At 42.9% G+C, this 6,297-nt stretch overlaps 1 protein-coding gene across 1 annotated transcript in view; it reads left to right on the top strand.

The window, feature by feature from the left end:
• The first annotated feature begins 512 nt into the window (after window positions 1-512).
• il34 (interleukin 34) overlaps window positions 513-6,297 on the top strand; it is a 34,731-nt gene continuing 28,946 nt past the window's right edge. Inside the window, exon 1 of the mRNA XM_084017348.1 lies at window positions 513-738. The gene's annotated coding sequence lies outside the window, so the exon portion shown is untranslated. The remainder of the gene's footprint in view (window positions 739-6,297) is intronic.

Here is a 6,297-nt window from a genome sequence, read left to right as displayed (position 1 = left end):
TATTGATACCATTCATACGACTAATGGAACTCACACATTGACCATGCCAAGCAATCAAAGTGCAGAGATGAAACAGGAATTTAGTGGCGGACCTTAAATCACATCTGTGCGGACCCGGATTAGCAGAGGATCCGGACCGGCTGCGAAAGTGTTTAAAGAACTGGGGAGGTCTGGGTCGTGTCCTGACATTCATCTCATGTTTTATAGATTTAATATCCAAAGGAAACGTTTCTATTTCGTTTTTTTAACGACTATTTATTTATGTTAATTAAATAATAAAAATAGGCGACGAGTGAGAGTTTACAGACTCAGTAGATCCTTAATGTAAGAGGAGGATCTACTGCGTAATGAGAGAGAGAGAGAAAGGAAGAGAGAGAGAGAGAGAGAGAGAGAGAGAGAGAGAGAGAGAGAGAGAGAGAGAGAGAGAGAGAGAGAGAGAGAGAACCCCGGGCTGCGTGTGCTTTTATTTTGAAAGCAGGCTGTATTTGTGCCTGGTGGTTGAAGTGGAAGGAGCGAGGCCAGCCTTGTTGCGCACGTAGCGGCACACACGGGCAGAGCGCACCGCAGCTGCGTAAATGGACGCAACCACTCAAGGACTTCCTTTGCTGACTTTTACATGATTTACTTTTCATAGACTTTTTTTTTTAATGATTGGATTGTGCACGTGCCACCTCTGAGCGGATATATAGCCTTTACGCATCACCGGGAACCCGGGCAAAAAGGTCTCTCTCTCTCCAGGTGCGTGCGTATCAGCGTGTGTGTGCGTGTGTGTGTGCGTGTGTGTGTGTGTGTGTGTGTGTGTGTGTGTGTGTGTAACGTGTAACTGAAATGTCTCCAACTTTTTCCTCCTCGTGTGTGATGCATGTGGCGGCGTGGTGATGGGTGATGGGGGGTGGGGTGGGGGGGCTGCAGCCGGCAAACTTCAGGCACCAGTTGTCCGGCATTACTTTCACTTTCGTGCAAGTGCCTAAGTAATTTATTGGCATCAGTGGCGGAGGACGGCGTGGCTCCACTGATGAGGTGTTTGAGGGGAAAACAACTCTAAATTTGCAGCAGCTGTCACAAGTCACGTAGGATGGCTGAGACCGTATTGATCCCTCAGATGAATGCGTGCTTCATGTAAGAGGTAGTCAACTCACTGAGGCAAGACTAAAACAAGAAAGAAATCACACTAAAGTAACAAAAGTAAGCCTCTCTGATGGACGTGGCATCATGCGTCCATGCGCACTCCAGTTGTTCCAACGCTCATTAGAAGCAGAGCTGTGCTCATTGTTGTTGTTGATGCACTTAAATTAGCACTTCTTTTGAACCAGGATATGCAAATACGGCAGGTATTCTCTCCCAAGTGCAAACTTAGACGTCACACCTACAAGCTTATGTCATATATGTCCTCTTCTGGTCTATATTTGGCTCCAGGCCACGTTAAAGGTCATGAGGATTTTAAAGGAAAACTGAGCCAAGCCAGCCCCAAGCAACATGAGTGTGTGCGCGTGCGTGTGCTCCTATAGCCGCCTTACCAGGACCACATTGTGAGGTTGGGTCAGGCCTAGAACTTGGATGTGGTTTTGACATCTAGTGTTGATGGATAAATTCAAGGTTAGAGGACTGTGGACTGTCTGGGGCATGAAGGGGCTTCCTACACACACACACACACACACACACACACACACATGAATAAAAGAGGGGGGTTTCACAGACCCTGTAATGTGACCCAATGTGCTACTGACTACAGTAGGTTGCATATGCCTGACATGAGAAATTTGCAGACCCAACTATATATATATATTTATATATATATATATATATATATATATATATATATATATATATATATAAATCTGCAAAAAAAAACTCATATTTCTAATTCACTTTTTATCTCCATGCAAATCCATCAAGGTAAAAAAAAAAGATTGATGTTTTAGTTACTCATATGTGGGCATGTTTGAGCGGGGCCTTTTTTCTTGTCGTTGTTGTTGTTGTTGTAATAACACGAGGCACTTTGACAGAATCTGTTTCTCCTCTTTCAAGCGTATTTTTTCATGACGGCACACGCTGCGTTTACAACGTACATACTGTTCCACTTTTACCGCCTGTCGAGACAACAGTTGGGTCCAGTCCAGTCACATTTTGTCTATCTCCCGCTGATCGCTTGGCCGCCTGCCCAACGGTGACTTCACCACCGGTGGCACATCCATCCAACCAGCCAGCAAATCATTGAGTTTGTCAGCTGGCTGCTCTGCTGGAGTTGGGCAGTGTGCAGCTGTGGAGTGCTGAATGAGTTTGGATGAAGAGGTAGAGGGAGGGTTAGGAAGGTAAATATTTGGTAAATTACTTATTGAGATATTTGTCATCTGGATAAATGGAGCGTGCCAACATTAAGACATGTAGCTGCAAACAAACGTTTGACATGACAGGATGGACCGCGTTGAAGCGTGACGGTAACCCATACTTTTTGTTTGAGTGGGTGTGACAAATCAATGACATCCGTCAGTGACTCCACGCCAGCGAACCATCAGAGAGGCATTCCTGAGCTCCGAGTCGACCGGAGGATCAGGACGCCGACAGCTTCTCCCCCCAGAAGAAAGTGTGAATCACACCTCTCTCTTGAGACCACGAAACCACATCCACAAGAGCTGACTAAGAACCTCTCCGACGGACGTGACATGAATATACTTGATCATCTGTTGCATCCCTCTCTGCTGCTCATTATAATGAAGTCACACCGAGCTCCAGCATCGCGTCTATAATTACCTCGCAGCTCGTTGGACGTTGCAAGATTTTTTTTTTCTCTTCTATGCGCCCAAATGTGATAGGACAAACATATTGTCTATATTAGGGGCATGTGTGTTAACCATATGTGCAGATGGTGCTGAAACATAGGTCAGAGTTGAACACGTGCCAGTGCAGCAGGACTTCCGTGAACTGCAAATAGACCTTATGGTATAGAATCGGCTGATGGGATGAAGGATGGGGGGGGGGGGGGGGGGGGATGGTGCTTTCTGCAGGTTTTCCTCCAGATATGTGGCACAGATGCTCGGATTGTCTGGTTTAACTATTCCTGCATGTTGTTCCTTATAGACCCGGCATTTTATGCCATTGCTATGAAAGATGTGCTCACGATGGGAGCAGCGATTTAAAGTTTGTCGCACCCGAGTGTCCTTTAGACACCAGCTGCACATTTATATACATTAAGGAACATGTAAGTGACATGAGGGAGGTCCATGTTGTGAAATAGAAATTCAGCAATGAAATCTAAATTTAGATTGGGTAAAAGAATATCCAGCCTGTGCAGTTGCTCAGCGTTTTCAACAAGCCGCTCACACCATGGGCGTCGCCACCGTATATCTTTTAAAAAAAGGTTGTTTGGACCCCCCCACATTTGCCATTAAAAATATCAGTACATGACGGGTCTAATTTGTCCATTAGGCGCGTTCGAGATGAGCCAGGCCTGCGCAGAATCGGTTGCTGGCGATCGCAGCACAGTGCATGCTGGGTAGTTTTGTGTCCGACTTGCTCTGACGTCATGCACACGTGGGCAACGATAGTCTCAAGATCAAGGCAGCCGCAGTTTTTAGAGCCAGGCGACGCAGTTGCTCTCAATCGACTTGCAAGCCCCGGGGTATGATGGGAAATGCCTGGCTCTTGCCTCAATCTAAGAGCTGATTGGCTCTTAATTTTGACAACAAACAGAATGTTTAGTAGAAAATGCAAATTTCCTGTGTGAGTCTAAAATGTAACGTTCAGTCTGTTAACAAACTAATCTCATGTAGTTGATAATATTAATAATCATGATAAAGACTTCAGTGTGCTTTAAGAGGCGGATGTAAAAAAAAAACACAATGCCAGAAACACACACATTTAATATACTACAGTATAACTGTATATATATATATATACCTCATCTGTGTACTTCCCTTCTGACTTCCCTCTGAAGTTACACAAAGAAAATGATGTTGAAACGAAAAAAAGGTGGTGGAGATGAGAAAAAACCTTGTGCAAATTAACAATGCACTCTCAGATCAATATTAAGGCTTTCATGAGTGTATGCCACTGTGTGATATGTGCAAACGCTTGTTTTGATTCTGTAGTTGAATAACTACTATTGCAATATGTCAGTATAACAATGATAGGTCTATTTAATTCTCATTTTCATTTCTAGGACTAAGAGACATTAGATATAGAGACAATGCAACAGAATGTGGGAAATTGCATCTACTTAATTCAAAATTTGAGCTTTGAATAGAATGGATCGTCAACTTAAATCTATATTAGATTTGATCCCACCACACCCAAACTTTAAAATCCAATTAACCCCGGGACTCGACTGGATTGATGCTGCTGAATTTAGATCAAGATCCTGATTGAGCAAGTTTGCTGAATCACCCCCAATATATGATCGTTCATTGGGCCCAACCCTAACCCTACTTGACATTTTAGTTTTTATTGCACTTACGGCGATGAGGCTGGTCATCGTCATATCATTCGTATCAGTCGCTCTGTTTGTGTGTTTGTGTGTTTTTAGTCGGGAAATCTGCAACAGAAGATGCAAATTAGGAGATGGGTCATTGATATAGGCAGTAGGTGGCGCCAGTCAGATGGAGGGTCGGCTGTGGTTCAGTTCAGTTCTATCACACCTTGATGGGCACCTTGTATGGCAACCTCTGCCGTCACTGTATCGATAGGTGAATGCTGACAGTCAGCCCTTTGATTGGCTGGAAAACCAGGACGTCGAATATAGATTCAAGGCTATTTACCATTTACCGTCTCGAGGGTTCTCAAAGTTTCAAGCTAAGAGCATAGCATTGACCCGAACGTAAAACACTCTGCTTTCTGCTAGTGGTCATTTGCTAACCTGACAGACACTTTTAGGGACGATGCAGCTGAATAATTTATTATAAATAGGCCATGGATGATTTTAAATACAATACATGCATTTCATGCAGTTATATATCAGGCCACCATTAGCCAGTCTGCTTAATGCTCGCACCTATCATTATACTGTGATGAATATCCTATAGCGTGGCAGAAGAAGAAGCAGCTGCATCGGCTCTAATCCCCGATGCTCATGCCAGCCCGGCGCTGTTTGCAGGTCCACAATACTTTACAATAAACGTTTGTCATCAAGATGCATCGTAGGAAACAATCGAACTTCATAAACCCTACAATGCAATCAACATCTGCACAATGCATGTTGGCGTATGAATGTCTTTACATTGAGTAATGTGTAGTACTACGTAGTGTTGCACGGTGCTCCAATACTAAACAGTATTGTATTGTATTGTATACCCTGCCGTTTGAAACGGTCCGATACCCGGTTTTATGAGACCCGGTACTTGAAGGATGACAGAGGAGCAGAGATGTGTGTGCAGCGCTCTGCTGGAGGACTGAATGGGATCACACGAGAGGACCATTTTTTTTCTTTGCATCAATCCAAACATTAACAGATTTGTTGCACTGATGCTAATGCGCCAGCTGGGGTGCTGTTTTACTAAAAATAAGGCTTATTAAAGGCTGTTTAACGTGCTATGTAGTTGCAAACTGAGAGAAATCACAGAAATTGAAGTATAGGTACATCAGATTTCTGCACACCATGTGCATTTTTGAAAATAAATACATTTTTCATGAATACTTAAACACATTTTAAGTTCCATTCCATTACTTTTTCTGCCATTCTGCAGAGTATCGTCACACTATATTTCTACGTCACTGTGTGTGTGTAGTAAAATCATTTCAACAACTTCTACATAGATTTCCAATTGATTTCCAAAAAGAGCACCTGTATTTATATTGCAAAAATAACACTGTATTTAGCTATTTTTAGATTTGGTGTATCCGTATTAGCACCAACAATAAGCTAAGCTGCTATGAGCAACTCTGTTGTAAAACTCCATTAAAAACACACTTAATATTAGTGCTGTTTGAGTTACAGAAGCACTGCTGATAATACATGAAGATATATTATATATACAGGGAATGATGGAAACCAGGTGTAGCTGATATGCTGATGAAGTGAAGTGGAAACTCTGCTTTGTGTTATCTTACTGTAAACTGTATCGGCGTGTCTACCTGCAGATCAGCTGTCTTTCACAAGAAATATCGGCCAGATGTTGTGAGGTGGTTTATTAACCCACAGCCTCATACATGACTGGAGTTACCAACAGGAACGTATGGCAAGAAAACATAGAAATCCAAAAATAGACTTTAACCATTGTAACATCAATACTAATTCATGCAGCTGTTGTAACTCCACATTTGTTAGCTGTTGAATAAAGAAAAATCAAGTTAGACTTAATGCCT

This window comes from Eutrigla gurnardus (assembly GCF_963514095.1).
Source record: "Eutrigla gurnardus genome assembly, chromosome: 9".
In the NCBI taxonomy this organism is placed as follows: Eukaryota; Metazoa; Chordata; class Actinopteri; order Perciformes; family Triglidae; genus Eutrigla; species Eutrigla gurnardus.
Note: the sequence above shows the minus strand (reverse complement) of the source record. Positions and strands in the feature narration are given on the sequence as shown.